Here is an 18,069-nt window from a genome sequence, read left to right as displayed (position 1 = left end):
GGAAGTTCAGCTGAGGCCTGACGAGGCTCTGGAAGTTCAGCTGAGGCCTGACGAGGCTCTGGAAGATCCGTGGTGATTTGACTGGGCTCATGAAGATCAACTGTGACTTGATTTAGTTCACGAGGATTGGTGGTGACTTGACCTTGTTCACAAAGATCAACTGTGGCTTGACTTGACTCATGGGGGGACCTGACCTGACTCTGGAAGATCAACCATAGCTGCCATTTCATGCTGGGCCGCCGGTTTGTGGCCATCTTGTGCAGAGGCACCGGGATGGTGGCCATCTTGTGCAGAGGCGCTGGGCTGGAGGCCATCTTGTGCAGAGGCGCCGGGCTGGTGGCCATCTTGTGCAGAGGCGTCGGGCTGGTGGCCATCTTGTGCAGAGGAGCCGGGTTGGTGGCCATCTTGTTCAGTGGTGCCGGGCTGGCGGCCATCTTGTGCAGTGGCGCCGGGCTGGCGGCCATCTTGTGCAGTGGCGTCGGATTGACAGGCCTGACGAAAGCAGGCTCTGGAATGGCGGCCCTGTTGTGGAACGTTTTTGGAATGGGAGATACTGCAGGACTGCGATGTTCCGTATCCACAAAACCCAAAGTAAATTTAGAAAAATTCCAAAAAATCCCTTAGACTGCACTCGAACTTCCCCTTAGGTAGCCAGGACTTAATCGGTTCATTTAATCCAAAACAAAATAAGTCCTTGAGTATTATGTCCCCAAAGGATACCCCGTAGGACAGCTCATAAAACTGGGCAACATAATCCTCAATGGAAGAATTTCCTTGCAGCAGATCAAGCAGCTGCTCTGCTGGGTCCATACCTTGCCAGAGTTCTTCAGAAAAACCCGCTGAATCCTTGTTTGGCGAAGTCTTCTGTAACAGGTAGTCAGAGACGTTCAGATCCATATGAAGTGGTTTATTAAATAGAATGGTCAAATAGACAGAGATCAAAAAAACAGCGTCAGGTATGTCAGGGGATATCCAAAATCAGTAACAGTAACAACCAGATGTTGGGGCAGGCAGCAGAGAATCACAGTCTGTATAAACAATCCAAGATAAGACACGGAAGGGACAAACACAGGGAAACTGCTCGGCAATGCCAGACAGAACTGAACAAGACTTCGCAATCATTGAGAGTTCAAACACAGTATATATAGGGGAGTGGTAATGGGGAACACCTGGTGGTGATTAGCCCTAAGCACGGGATTATGGGAAATGGAGTTGAGAATGGAAATGGACACAAAATGCCAGAGTCCTGAGTGGAGTGCCCTCTACTGGAGTTCATGGACACTCCAGCTGACGATCGTGATGCTGAGGGTGCAAAAAAATCTAAATACTGAGAAAATTGCCTTTAAAGTTGTCCAAATGAATTGTTAGCAATGCATATTACTAATCAAAAATTAAGTTTTGATATATTTACAGTAGGAAATTTACAAAATATCATCACTGAACATGTTCTTTACTTAATATCCTAATGATTTTTGGCATAAAAGAAAAATCTAAACTTTTTACCCATACATTGTTTTTTTGGCTATGGCTAAAAATATTGCCCAGTGACTTAATACTGGTTTTGTGCTCTCTCTCTCTCTCACACACACACACACACATGGTATATACATATATATATATATGTATGTGTGTGTATGTGTGTGTGTGTGTGTGTGTGTGTGTGTGTGTGTGTGTGTGTGTGTGTGTGTGTGTGTGTGTGTGCGAGTGCGTGTGTGTGTGTGTGTGTTCGTAAAGACCTTAACACTAGCTTGCTCTATTCCCTTTTTCAGAGCCGGACAGTAACGGAGTACATTTACTTGAGTACAGTACTTAAGTACAATTTTGAGGGATCTGTACTTTACTCGAGTATCATTTTTGGGGAGAACTCATGACTTTACTCAAGTACATTTGAGAGGCAAATATTGTACTCTTTACTCCGCTACATTTCTATCCATAACCATAAGTACCCGTTACTTCTTCAGCCCCGTCCACACGGAGACGGAGCTTACCTCAATCCGATCTTTTTTTCCCTCGTCTCAAGAAATATCCGCATCCACACGAAACCGCAAAACGATGTAGTATACATGCCAGACCAGCAGGTTTCGCTGTTATTCTGCCAAAGAGAAACACTTAAAACAGAGAAGAAGACATGGACTTGCTCATAAACCTTGTGCGTGGTACACAAACGAACATGGAACAATACATTTATTAATCCGTGTTAATGTTAGTTAATAAAAAATGCAATCATTCAGTGTTTGTTCATGTTTTTGTTGCTGTTATGTGACGTAGTGGTGTTTGACCAGGGGCAAAACGTGGGGTGATGACGATATATTTTCAGAAAATGTACGTATTCGCCATCCAGACAAAAACGCAAAGGCAGCGTTTTCAAATTTATCCACTCTGGGACCCGGTTTCAAAACATCAGTTTCACTCTTCCAAAACGGCAGATCCGTGTGGACGAAAACGCCTATTCGCTTAAAAAATTTGTGCGACAAAAAAAAAAAGAAAAAAAAAAAAATCTCGGAAACCCTTTCAAACGTGATTGGATAGTGCAGGCGCTTCTGATTGGGAAAGTATATCCGCACTAACCTTCAGCTTTTTGACATTTGATTGAATTGAAGTACAGTACACACATACACACACACACAGAGTTGTCACACATAGATTGTGTGTGAGAATGGTGTTATTCAGCTGAAAGTATTTTCTCCTGCCTTTGTCTGTATGTCACTGTGAGAGGAAGGTGCTTAATACTGTCACTTAAATGAGCTGAATTAAATTTTTCCTTTCTTTGTACACTGACCTAAACACACCTTATTAGCTGATTTTCTTTAATCATTTTTATTTTCTCTTCTATGCTGCGTGTATACCACGGTCCGGTTCAGAGGTGTGTCAGAACATTGCAATATTGATTTCTTTTCTGGTTAAGGTTTATTGATTTGATTAATGAAAAAACAGAGAAACGCACATGTACACAATTGTGAGCTGAATTTTCTTTTCTGATATTACACATTAATGTAAGCTGAGCATTTAATGTTAGCACTGTGGCAGTAGTAATGCAATATTTAGAAAATGTACTCTTGATACTCAAGTACTTTTAAAAACAAGTACTTCGGTACTTTTACTTAAGTAGACATCTGACTGTAGTATTTTTACTTGTACTTAAGTAAAATTTTGCAAGGGGTATCTGTACTTTTACTCAAGTAATGAAACTGTGTACTCTGTCCGCCTCTGTTCTTTTTTATTCTATCTGTTTTCTTTTTATTTATTATATTATTTTAAAGCCCATGTTACGTGTACTGTGTTAACCTAACTGAGACTTGTTATAGCACTTATATATCATTGCTCTTTTTGTTGCTTTCACTGTCCTCATTTGTAAGTCGCTTTGGATAAAAGCGCCTGCTAAATGAATAAATGTAAATATATATATATATATATATATATATATATATATATGTATATACACACAGTGCTCTCCACTAGTATTGGTACCCTTGGTAAATATGAGCAAAGGCGGTTGTGAAAATATTCTTTTGATCTTTCATTCAAAAATTTTTTACAAAATTTTAACCTTTCATTGAAGTAAAACAATTGAAAGTGGGTGGAAATCCCATTGTGGAATAAATGTTTTTTGTATAATAATGTATCTCTCAGAACCTGCACACACTTCTCTGCAAAGTCACCAGCTAGCGACACATAAGCATTCAGAAGAAAAGGACCATAGGACGATGTGTCAGCAGCAAACAAATCAGGAACAGATTATACAAATTCAACACCTTTAGGCTTTATATTTGTGGCTTTCTGCTTCCATGCCTTACAGTCCCCAATCATATGACCAGGATCAAGACAGTAAAAGCAAACCCTCCTATCTGTGTTCTTTGAGAACGAGTTCCCTCCACCACTAGTCTTGCTGGCATTCACTCTGAGTGCATCTAGAACTCTAGACTCTGTGGCCAGGGATGTTTTAGACTGACGCGTTGAGGAAAAGACAGTTCGGTGAGTAAGTGCGAATTCGTCAGCAAGCACGGCTGCCTCAGAAAGTTTTGCCACTTTTTGTTCATTTAAATGAACGACAATGCCTTCCGCTACATAAGTTTTAAAATCCTCAAGTAAGATCAATTCTTGCAATTCCTGAAATGTGGTAACCTTACTAACAAGACACCACTTTTCAAAAAACACCTTTTCTCTCTTGCAAATTCAACATAAGTGTGTTTGGCTTGCTTTGAACATGCCCGGAACCTTTGTCGATACGCCTCTGGCACAAACTCGTATGCCCACAACACAGCGGTTTTCACAGTATCATAGTCTAATGACTCCTCAACTGGCAAAGCAGCACATACCTCTTGTGCTTTGCCAACGAGGTTGCTCTGCAACAGTAAAGCCCACATGTCTTTCGGCCAATTCAACTTTGCAGCTACCCGCTCAAAAGCAACAAAATAACAGTCTACCTCTGATTCACGAAAAGTTGGCACTAATTTGATGTATTTGCCAACATCAAATTTAGGTTTAGACACAATGCCATCACTAGAGGAAGGCGGCCTAGAACGAGGTATAGGAATCGGTCGATTACGCAGAGTTTCCACTTCTAACTCTAGCTTACGCAACTTAATGTCACGATCTGCTTGTATTTCAAGAGCTCTCAGCCAAAGCAGCTGTGTATCATGCTCCTGCTTTCTTAATGCAAGATCAAGCTCTTTTAATTTCAGGGCTAACTGAGGATCTTCAGAAGCTGTGTTTTTACCACTAGCTACACAACTTGAGTCATCTTCTGTTTCAATGCCAGCCTCATCCCCCTGCTCAAGTGTTTCTTCTGGGAAAACAACTGCCTCTGCTAACTTGCTATACAGCTCCTCTTTTATTGCTTGTTTACGTGCAGCTTTAGATACTGTAATATTATAAAAGTCAGCTATCAAAAGCAGATCTTTTTTTTCGACAACAGTTGTATTCCTCCAAAGAAGGAGACAGCGTGAACTTTCAAAATCAAATCAAAATCCATGTTTCCAATAAAACATAAGAACTCCTCTCCCACCAAAGTTTAAAGCAGCCAAACAAACGTACATCTTACCACAAGAAAACTGCAATTCAAATTTGCGTATTTAAAAAAAAATGGATGATCCCCCAATTGTTACGTGCCTCCCTTGTCTAGGGTCAGGGATGGCAGAAACAAGGAAATTTTTGAACAAGGTAGAAGACAACTTTTCTACCGACCACCTGGAGACCTTCTCTCCTGTCCCAGCATACCACAGAAAACCACACAGACTTGTCACAGTCTAGAAATTTGGTTTATTTAACAAATTCAAAGAAAGATACTTAGCATGGAGCAAAATAAAGTTCAGGAGGGGACCAGGCCAAAATAACAAACATAACAGATCTAACTTACAAAAAGGGGTACTTTCTAATCTCTCAAAACAAAATCCAAAATAAACAATAGTCTTACCTTATTCCCCTCCTAGCCAAAAACAGGTGAAAACATGGACAATAAATAGTGATATAGTGACATACAGCCAAGTATGGTGACCCATACTCAGAATTCGTGCTCTGCTTTTAACCCATCCAAAGTGCACACACACAGCAGTGAACACACACACACACACACACTGTGAACACACACCCGGAGCAGTGGGCAGCCATTTATGCTGCGGCACCCGGGGAGCAGTTGGGGGTTCAGTGCCTTGCTCAAGGGCACCTCAGTCGTGGTATTGAAGGTGGAGAGAGAACTGTACATGCACTCCCCCCACCTACAATTCCTGCCAGCCCTACCAACCCTTCGATTGCGAGTCCGACTCTCTAACCATTAGGCCACGACTTCCCCACGAAATGACGTCCCCAAAGAAATGGCGTCCTCCTCCCTACAGCTCCAAAATTAATAAAACTTTCAACTTAAGGTGTAACCTTGGGAGCTTACTTGTACAATAACAAATAAACCACAACTCTCCAAAGTTTCAAACTGTATACACCAACAACAATGTAAACAGAAAACTAGCACACATGCTAAGGTCTGGGGCAGGTGAAAAGTCTCTAGAGGCAGCAAAGGCCAAGAAGGGCACACTTCAGATGGAGTCTTCTGCTTTTATCCACAAGCTTTCCCCTCCAGCAGCCAATCAGAGCAACCAGGTGATTGATGACAACCAGAACCAGCTGATCTTCATTAAGCTTTTGGATGGCGTAGAGAGAATAGAGAGACAAAACACTGCCAAGACAAACTGTAATCAACATAGTGGCAATAACTAAATATTGCACAAATAACACCTTATAAAACAAATTGCGCCTAAGGACGTAACACATCTCACTACATACCGGGAAGGCGCTCCGCTGGGCCATTTCCATCTGGCATCAGAATGGTCCTTCTCTTCACTCATATCGAGGGTTCAGTAAGTACTTCTAAGAAGTTTTTGGCATTCCTAGGCGGCCGCTAGCAGCTGGGACGAACGGGCCCTGATGACGACATATCGCAATGGTCTTCAACCCGAGCTTCGTCTTCAACTCTCTGCCTTTGATGATTCGATCGGGCTCGCGAATTTCACCCAGAGAGCTATTCGCATTGAAAATCGGATGTCAGCATGCAAAAACACTGCCGCCACACTTCCACTCGCCAGCAACGTACTCTCCAGGACCAGAACCCATTCAGCTAGACTCTACGCGGATCCCACTGTCAGAGCGTCATCAGTGGCTGACCCAGGGTCTCCGTTTGTATTGTGCCAGCAAGGGGCATGTTATCTGAGAGTGTCCCATCCGTCCACCTAGAGCCTTGGTGAGTTTGGTTCAGCCAGAGAAACATGTATACACTCCTCTAACTACAAAAGTTAAGTTATTGTAGCAGAAATGACTCGAACCAGACAAATTAAAGAGTCGATCAGGGCTGTGGTTGAAACACGAGCCGAATTCCTCAGTAAGGCAACAGGAAGTCATAAAACATTCAGTGCCACAAGTCCCAAGCAAGATAACCAACCAACCAACGCTTTCACAGAACAGCTTTCAACATTAACACTACTAGAACAATTATTGACAATTTTAATTCGCAGAAGAGATTTGTCAAATTTGTTGTTCGTAATTGATAGGCAACGCCGGACATCACGTGTAAACCCATAAGAGTACTACACAAGATCTTTTGACTTCCAGCACCTAGCAGAACCAGACTGAAATTCCTAAGGGGGGGGGGGGGGCTTTGAACCTCTGGTCTCCACAGAAATCTTTGTCAAGAGAATGGCAAAGAAACTGTCTTTTCTACATATATATGGACCAAAATGAACTCAAAATGACTTATAAATGAATATCAGTCCATCGCTTCACTCCATATTCATTTATGTGTAACCCACACATTTGACTATCATGTTATAATCACTTATTGTGTATGTCTTTTAATAACTATGGGATAGCTTAAGGATTCATAATTATGTTTGGTATGTGTGTGATTGAATCTTCTTGCTTGAAATAGTCCTGACCATCAGTTATTTGTCAAATATATCATATTCTTGTTATAGGAATCATGTCCAAAATTATACCCTGCAAGAGCGGGAAAATTCGGACCACATGCTTGATAAGATAACATGATTTATGATACCACCGAGCCAAGACAATATCTGATTGGTCAAGACAACATTTGAGGTGTGGCCAACAGGCCAGTTTAAATACTTAGGACACCATAAAATCTTCCTTTTAGTTGTTAGCTTTGCTTCTGCTACTAGTCATGCCTGCTTTTAGCTTCTAGCTTTGCTCTGCTATTAGTCATGTATGCTTTTAGTTTTAGCTCTGCTTTTGCTATCAGTCATGCCTGCTTTTAGCTTTGCTTCTTAGCTTTAGCTTTTAGCCATGCTGTTTGTCATCACTGTTCTTTGAGTGCGGTTCCAGCGTGCTTCGGCCTGCACGCCTGCTGCTACTTAGCCACGATGAGAAGAAACACCACCTAGTCTCGTCAAACTTTATTTCTTTTCTTTTCCGTTTGAGACCGTCTGACCTCAACTGCCCGTTCAACTTCAACCAGCCACACAACTCTGCATCTTCAGCCAACGCCCAACCACGGGCTTCCCAAGATGTCACTTCAACGACTACTGAACTTCCAGCCAATCAGCAACATCGGGGGAACCCCATTTCAACGACAACTTTACACAGGCAATGTACCTTCAGACATTTGTACTGGTGTATCTAATATAATTTTAACCTCATTGAGGAACTCAATGCGATGGTTAATTAAGTGATTGATGGTTGTTCATGTCTATGCAATTTAATGTATTGCTGTGAACTTGGGATTCCACATTTACATTCTCTTAAACTCATCTTTCCCTAACTTTCGATCTTCCTGCAACTTGTGTGAGTGCGTGCGTTTATGTGTTAGATTAGTTTATATGTCTTAGATTTATATAATAAAGCCGTTTTCATATTGAAAAGAGAAGTATCTTGTGTTTTGTGCTTACAAATTAATGTCTTAAACTGCCGATCTTGTTACTGTGCTAATTTATAGTGTTTTCACTATACTTTGGATATTAATATCCAGCGCAGATTTGATGTTAAACGGCTCGTTCAGTGAATTACAGGGCGTCTCAGTGATCAGACGTGAAACAGTGATTCTGTTCAAATTCCCTTTAAAATCTTAAATGATTCCCTTTGAGCTAAATTGACCTGTTTCCCTTACATTATCGTCCCATAATTTTTTTGTTACAATGTTTGCCCTTCTCAACTCTGGGTCAGCCGGGAACTTCATCTCAGCCCAGCTCTGCTGGCAGCTCAATGTCTCAACAAGTCTGTACAAGGGTACATACGGCCATCGTCTTCCCCTGCTGTGTCACCATTCTTATTTGTGGCAAAAACGGATGGAGGACTTCGACCCTGCATTGACTACAGAGGGTTAAACGCCATCACCTAGAAGTTTCGCTATCCTCTTCCCCTCGTCCCAGCGGCGCTAGAACAGCTCCGTGGTCCTAACTTCTTTACAAAGCTAGATTTACGCAGTGTCTATAATCTAATCAGAATATGTGACGAGTGGAAGACTGCTTTTGTGACCCCCTTCTGGCCACTGGGAACATTTGGTGATGCCGTATGACCTCGTCAATGCACCGTCCATGTTCCAAGATTTTATGTACACCATATTTCGTGATCTGCTAAATCAATTGTAATTGTCTACATTGATGATATTCTTATTCATTCTAGTGATCCTGTTGCGCATATCCAACATGTGAAAGAAGTCTTGGAACAGCTATGGTCGACAAACCCTCTTTATCAAAGCTGAGAAATGTGAGTTCCATAAGTCCATGATTAAATTCCTTGGCTATGATGTGTCCAACCGTGGAGTGAGTATGGACGAGGGGAAGGTCGACGCCATTAAGAACTGGCTGAAACACACCAGAGTGAAAGACCTTCAAAAATTCCTAGGGTTTGCCAACTTTCATCGCAGATTCATCAAGAACTTCAGTGTCATTGTCGCCCCACTGACGTCTGCATTAAAGGGTAAGCCCAAACATTTGAACTGGAGTGACGAAGTGGATACAGTGTTTAATACGCTGAAGAAAGCTTTCTGCAAGGCACCCGTTCTAATTCATCCTGACCTGAAGTCTTTTACTGTCAAAGTCGATGCCTCCTCTACAGGTGTCGGAGCTGTCCTTTCCCAGCAGCAGGGAAACCCATCCCATCTTCATCCTTGTGCTTACTACTCCTACAAGTTAAACCCAGCAGAGAGGAATTATGACATCGGAAATCAGGAGCTGTTAGCGATCAAAATGGCTATCGAGGAGTGGCGACACTAGCTTGAGGGTGCACGTCATCCGTTTACGGTACTGACCGATCATAAGAACCTGCAGTATCTACGCGAGGCAAAGACACTAAACCCTCAACAAGCCAGATGGGCCCTCTTTTTCACCCGTTTTAATTTTACCATTTCGTATCACCCGGGTAATAAGAACTGTAAGGCAGATGCCCTGTCTAGACAGTTTTCCTCAGAGGGTGACACCTTACCTCCCAAAACCATACTGCCCGAAAAGGTGTTCATCTGTCCCATAGAGTGGAGTGAGGAAGTCACCATCCCAGACATGCCAAATGCTCCACCGGGTTGTCTAGTTGGCCTCAAGTATGTACCCTTGCAACATTGGACACCGCTAATAACCAAAGCTCATGTCTCTCCAGGCACTGGTCATCCCGGCATCCATCAAACCCTCTCGCTGCTAAAACATCACTTCTGGTGGCCCAACATGGCAGAGGACATCAGAAGGTTTATGAGGGGCTGTAAGGAGTGTGTGATGACGAAAACATCTGCCCTCTGGGAAACCTCCGTCCTCTTCCTATCCCGTCGTCCTTGGTCACATCTCGGAGTAGACTTCGCCACGGATTTGGCCCCATCTCAAGGTAACACCTGCATATTTGTGGTGGTGGACCGATTTTTGAAGATGCTAAGACTGATACCCCTTAAGGGATTGCCGACTGCCATGAAAAGTGCTGAACTTTTATTCCAACACTTGTTCAGTTACTTCGGCATCCCTGAGGACATTGTATCAGAGTCCCACAGTTCATCTCTCGAGTGTGGAAATCATTCTTCAAACTACTTGATGTGTCCATAAGTTTCTCCTCAGATTATCATCCCCAGACCAACGGCCAGACAGAGAGGAGGTCCAGGAAGTGAGTCGCTTCCTCCGAACCTTCTGCCATAGCCACCAGGACTCTTGGAGCCAGTTCCTGCCATGGGCATAGTATGCACAGAACTCTCTTTGCCAACAGACCACCGGCATCTCCCCCTTTCAGTGCATGCTAGCTACCAGCCGCCCATGTTCCCATGGACCTAGGAACCAAGCGAAGTACCATCTGTTCAGCAATGGTTTCGAGAGAGCGAGAGGGTCTGGGACTCAGCACACCATATCCAGGCAGTTGGGGGGGGGGGGTGTACTGTCAAGGATTTGCCAGGTCCTCCTGCACTCACATCCAATTATCCCAGATCACAATCACCTGACTTTTAATTTTGCAGTCACTCATCACGCACTCACTACAAAAGCCAGCCACAAACACAAAGACACTGTCCGGTCTCGTCTATGTTACCTTGAGTACATCTGTGGACTAAACCTGACTCTTTTTTGCCTCTTGGAGGATTCTCTTGTCGTCGTCGTCATCAAGTGGATACTTTGGAAAAACAACTCTCTTTCTACATCTGGTGGATCTGGAGTGTATCTGTGAGCCTGTGGCTTTTCCCTGGACTGCCATTCATCTCTCATTTGCCAGATATTCCCATACTCTCAATAAACTGTCCTAGCTTTGAATTAACATCTGTCTCCGTCTTCTGTGTGTGACATAAATATACTGTTGGATCTTTGATTTTGTGGGTCTATTTTTTTGGCAGGAGGTCCTGGACATCTTGTTTAGATGCATGGCATCATGGATTCTATCAAATACCAAAAGATAAAAAATCTAATCCTGACTGCCTTTGTTAAAAATCATATGGACCATTTTTGGATCTTCCATCAGGACAGTATTCCAAAACAAACATCAAAATTAACAAAAAAATCAGTCACTGAGCACAGAATGAAACTTCTGCCATGGCTGTCCCAGTCCTCTTACCAAACCCTAGAGAAAATGAGTGTGGTGAAATTAAGAGAAGCACCAACATGGAGCTGTGAATCTGAAGAATCTGGAAAGGTTCTGTATGAAGGAATGGTCTCTGATCTTTTATCAGGTGTCCTCCAAACTCATCAGGCATTATAGGAGAAAACTCAGAGTTGATATCTTGGGAAAAGGACATTGCAATAATAAAGAGCCAATAATTGTGGCCAACATAAACTAGAGAAAGCATTTATTTCACAATGAGACCCCCCCCCACACACACACTTTAAATAGTTTTGCTTCAATGAAAAGTTAGAACTCTGTGATTTTTTTTTTTTTTGAACGAAAATCAAAAGGTTAAACAATGTAGATTTACTTTCACAGCTGCCTTTGCAAGTTACCTAATGGAACTTATTGTATAGTGTAGTGTTACTGGAGTTTTGTACGAGTGTTGCTTTGATGTAGACTGATATTCATGAAGTTTCAGCAAAGGATCAGCTAAGATATGAAATAATGATATTTTAGTGATTATAAAACAAAATTATAATGTAATTCATGCTTCTCTGATAAAGTTTAGCTGTTGGAAGACAGATAGGCATACATATAGGCTACAACTCCAGTACACAGAAGATGCACAAGATGCTTACTAGAGCATCAGGACTGAAACCTATTGTGTAACTGAATATTTTAGAGGAGTAGTTCACTTTCAGAATGAAAATTCTGTCATTTACTCACCCCCCATTTATTTATTTTCTGCTATGGAAGTCAAAGGTGCTCATCAACTGTTCAGATCTCAATTGTTTTTTAAATATCTTCTTTTGTGTTCAACAGAAGAAAGAAACTCATACAGGTTTGGAACAAGTGGGGTGAGTAAATGATGACAGAGTTTTCATTCTGAACATGAACTACTCATTTAATGTGTTTAGAGGATATAAATTCTTATTAGTGCTTAAGTTTACAATACTTGTTTCCAGCTGTTTTAAAGCATCTGTCACGTGCTCCTCTAAAATCAATGTGACACTCTAAAGTCCCATGTTGCCACTTCATAACGTCCGTTATTGAGTTGAATTGCCTCTCAATCTGATTTGGCAAATAAATAAACTTGCCTAATTATTTTAAATGCCACATTTTCAATGTAAATAAGCACACACAAATTCTGATTATTATGCTGTGTCAGAAGAGAAGCAAGGGAATTGTCAGGAATCAATAGTCCGTTGCCTTATCTAGGTCCACTCAAGCGTTACGATGGGGACGTAAAGGCACAAGGATTCACACTTAAGTCTTCTGTAAAACATTTTTATTTTATTTATTTATTATTCTTTTTTTCAGTTTTATATTGTTTTCACCTTTGTCTTGACTAAATTTACATCTACATAAGGCAAAAAAACAAGCAATCAAGCCCTTAATGGAATTTGCAGCTGCCACTAAACGATTCACACATGCCAATAAATCTGTCCAAAAATTGTTTAAAAGAGACAGCAGCTGCAATCAGTGTGTCAGCCTGAGGAATAGACAAAATGTTCAAATGTGAAGAATAATCTAATGTTCAGCCGTGATTTGTTTGTGCAACAGTGCAAGACATTATTCATGGCTATTGCTGTTGCTTTTCTGTATGAAAATAGACATATAAACATGTAAAGACTTTTTACATAATATTTATTTTACAGAATTATTTAATATCCTTTAAAAATAGGAATTATACAACATTCTCCAAATTCCCTGCTTTATTGGTTCATTTGATCTTTCAAAAGGACTATCATTTATTTATTTCATTAAAAGCAATGCTATTGCTGTATGTTCAAAAATGTTCTTTTTTTCATGAAAATAGAATGCTCATGGATTTTTACTGGGATGATCAATTGTCAAATAATATCAGCAATTTTAAGATTATACATAATTTATGTTTGTGGTAAGAGATCCTCTTTCAAAACCTTAAAGAGAGAAAAGGAGAATTCAGAAGGACTAGACTATTTTAATATAATAATGTTGTTTGTCCTGATGCTGAAAGGCTGAATAACAGACATCAATCTGTTACCGTTTTGTTTTTGGTCTTTATTTTAGATAAGAGAGATGCATAAGACAATAAGTTAGTTTGATTATGAAAGCTAGGTAAAAAAAAAAAAAAAAAAAAAAAAACTACAGGTGCAACATGAACTTTATGAACAGAAATGATGATTAAAAAAACAACAACAACAACATGAGGTATATAGAGAAGAAGAACAAGTGGCTCATTAGCGTCACCTTATGGTTGAAAGAGAACTTTTGTTTTAATCATTAGGTTAAACGTGAAGCCAAACTGACTTCACTCATTAAGAACAAAGACAAAAACAAGAAGAGTCATCTCATTTATAATAACTAATTCAGTTGCATTACACTGACATAAGGCCAGTGGATATGAATAATTATAATGCAATTAATATTCAATTAGAAATATATAATGATGATGCATTGCATTTACAACAAGATTTACATTGGTATTTAAAAAAAAATACCCATTTAATAATATTAAAAAAGTAATCACACACACAGCAGATTACAGTAACTTCAAACAATTAGGATAAATTAGAAACCCAACAAAGGTCATATTTATTCCTATCGTACACAGCATAATCAAATATTGTACTACATATGATACATGTGCAGCAGTAGATATGGAAGTTTGAATAACTCTTTTTGTGGCTTAGCCATACTGTAACACTGGGAAATAATCTTCACATGTTGAGTGTAGGTTTACCTGCTGGGTCATTTCTATCTGCAGCTGGGGAAAACTGTCTACAAAATTAATTTACAAATAAAATGAGGTTGTCCTGTTTTACCTATTTTAGTTTTCTGGTTGATATTATGGATTTCAGGATAGATACTGTTACCCGAGGTGGTTACAGATAATCATTTAAGCAGATTTATTTATAGTGAATCGACTGAATAATTTAATGTAAAACATGCCATCAGTTTAGTGCATCCTCTTTCTCTTTGTTTGGACTCCTTCCTTGAAAAAAGTACTAGTATGGCTACTGTTGAGCAAATCAAGCATATCATGAACTGTTTGCTCACTAACAAATGATTGTCAAATGATGGGCAGTTATGGCCTAGCTAAATTTATTACCAAAATTACTGATTATTTTTGTAATTATTTTGTTTTCCCTCATTCATTTTCAGTATTACAAATCTCAGATATAAGATTGTTTATTCATTGTCATCTAGTTTACTAAATTGTCTTCTAACGTATATAAACCATTACAACACATGGGTTCAAAAAGGATGAATGTACAAAAAAAGAGTGCGGTATATCAGAACATTTGCATGAATATAGATGAAAACATCTTCGGTGTAGAAGGGCCTGTGTGAGTGTGCTGTCATAAATCTGTCACAGAATATCCAAAGCTCTTGTGTTTATATCTACAGATTACAGCAAGTGTTCTGTTGTACAAAGAAAATAGGCTTGATATGGCTTATACATTTGACTTCTGCCTAAAAAAAAAAATACAACTGATGAAAAAAATCCCAAGCTACAAGGACCAAAATATCAGATGCTATTATAGAGCATATATAAGCAACCAAATAGCAATGGCTTGTAATAAAGTCCTTACCATTTGCACAGATGTTTTTAAGAAAATGTATGAATTGTGCTATCAAATGATTAATCATGATTAATTGCATCCAAAATAATACATATATATATATATATACTCTATGTGTGTGTATTTATATAATATATGTAATAAATATACACTGTGCACATACACATATAATGTAAACAAAAACTTTTGATGTGATTAATCAAAATGAATCATTTAACAGCACTAGTAAAAATATACATTCATTTTTCACACTAATGATCAAAGTTACATAATTAAATAATTTCCAGATCAATTTCAATTTCACAATTTTCATGAAGAATAATAAAGGAAATGTAAGTTAAAGAGAAAATAAATAAATAAATGTAAAAAGTATATTTTTATGTCCAATATTTTTTTTTTTTTTGACCGAATCTCACTGTACACATTTTAAACTACATTTGAGATTAAAGTGAACAATGTGAGATTTCTGCTGCACGTGGTAACATTGTAAATGAGCCCTGTAGCAATCTTTTGCAACAACCTCAGTCAACAAACTCAATCAGAGAACAGAGTTTAGCTCAGGTAACAGATTCTGTTACCTGTATTGGATGAGTTACAACAGTGGTCTGCAGGAAGTGGAGCTCCTGTTTGCCGCTGCCTGTATTTTCTGATTTATTTCTGAGCAGCGTTGAGTACATGGCTCGTGGTGATGGGCCTTTTGAAGAGGTGTGTTAAATGGCAAACGTCATAGATGTGTGATTACATACTGACTTCATTTCTGTCAGCCTCAGGTTGTGGATGTTACTACTACCAAAGGTACACACACACAAACAAAAACAAATTGCCCGTGAACCTATTATTTTGCCTATTATTAAAATTAGCAGGTGAAGTATTTAATATAATTTATTACTGACGTCATTAGTTTAGCTTCTACTCTTGACATCTGTATGTTACAAGCTAGTGAAAATAGTAGGAATATAAATATTTGGAAATGTCATTGTGTGTTGTGTAGTTCAGGGTTTCTGACCAAAACTTGATGTTAAACGGGCTTTTTCATGATTTAAGTCCTACTACAAAACTGTAAGCTAAATGAAATGGGTTACTACAAATATCCCAATACAGGTCTAGGCCTACTCTATCATAGCCTACCAAATATTAATATGTGGAATTAAAAAAAAAACCAGGACCTTAAATGAACAGGGCTTATCGTTTGCATTTATGTCTTAATTATTTTCTATTTTTACTAACTTTTTATTGATCTTTGGCGCCACCGCATGGAAGCAATGCTGAACGATTTTAATATTTTGGAAGACACTATTGCTTTAAGTAAAATTAATAATATGTTTAGCAGCGTTAACAATATTTGACTAGTTCAGTGTTGCTTCCAGGAAACAGTAAGTGCTCAAGAATTGTGTTCAAGGGGGTGTTCAATAATTGTGCTATAATAACTCCTACAAATACATTATATAAAATATAAACACAGACATGTAGATGTTTATGAAAGATGCTTTATCTGTTTTGAAGGGATGATCATTATTAACTTATACCCTATTTATAGCATCAAAAGTTTTAATACTTTAATAAACTTATGGGCGGATCATTTAATCAGCTGTTTATTATTCATGCAACAATATATATTACTGTTATAGTATTTATTAATAACCATTGCAATATAGCTAGCTGATAACTTTGTATAGTACTCTTATGAATGTTTTAGCACGATTTGTGAAATTTTAATTAATATACTGAATGACATAGCATAGACTGATTCTTGGCTAGTTTTCGTATGTCATTTCATTCTGTATCCTACTTGTTCTACTTAAATGTGTACTAGTTTTAAATGCCACTGTTTTGACAACGTTAAATGTTATATAGACTATTACTGTCTGTTTAAGTACCGGCAATGAAGTGTTGCCAAATATTGCTAACAAAAACTGGAAAATAAATAAAAATAAAATTACTTATGGCTAATTTGTTGTTAAACGCGTCATATGAATGCATGCATGGAATGTATAATTCAGTTTGGACCGTTTGCAATAATGTTTAGCGTCTGTGGTATGAAAATGAGTGAATATCTTTATTTTAATAAACGAAATTACTTTAGCAGTTAAAATAATATAAAGATATTGCTGAACGTCTTACTTTATTAACATTCTAAAGTGTCAAATTAAGTGTAAAAGACAAGTCCAAAAACGCAAGTCCTCACAACTCTCTCAAGACTCGTTCACTCATTTTCATACCACAGACGCTAAGCATTATTGCAATAATGTTTCGGACCTTTGTGACCTCATAGCTGGCTACGGGCCTGAATACAATTAATATTATTGTTATTAATATTCAGTCGGTTTGAATCCATAGCAACAGCATAAATGTGCCAAATCATATATGCCCATATTAACAACAATACCTAATCTCTGTCTGCCCAAATGCTGTTCTTCTGAAGTCACATATAAATCTGTCATACCTTCTTGGTCCTTTACACAGTTTCTTTCAGCTTTTTCTCGTTGTCCTGGGCACATCCATCACACAATGTCACTCCATCCTTTTCTTTTAACTCGGTCGCAGACTTGCCTGTGGTGACAGGGTCTTTTCCCGTCTCTCACCGTGTGCTGCTGATTCCGTCCACTTCAAACAGAAAACAGACAGACCGACTGTTTTTTGGGGCACGCGCTGCTTTCCTAATCATCTGATGTGCATTTACACATTAAAAATCCATTCCCGTCATTAAGCTGGACTGGACACAACACATTCATTCTCTTTGTTTAAAGAATTGGCGTAATAACCGAGGTAATAACAAGAGTTGTCTATTTTAAATAATAATTCAAACGTTTAATTATTAGGCTACTCTAATCCGTGGTAATTATATGTTGATTTTATTTAGAGAAAAGTGAATATACTGTTATTAGACAGTAATGCAGCATAGATTTTCACATCGACTCATTTAGTTCTAACTGTATCAAAGCAGACACCGGGCTCTATATACCAACGTATATTATTTTCACGACATTTAAAGAATACACAA

The sequence above is a fragment of the Carassius carassius genome, chromosome 44, assembly GCF_963082965.1.
Source record: "Carassius carassius chromosome 44, fCarCar2.1, whole genome shotgun sequence".
Lineage (NCBI taxonomy): Eukaryota > Metazoa > Chordata > Actinopteri > Cypriniformes > Cyprinidae > Carassius > Carassius carassius.
This window is presented reverse-complemented; position numbering follows the sequence as displayed.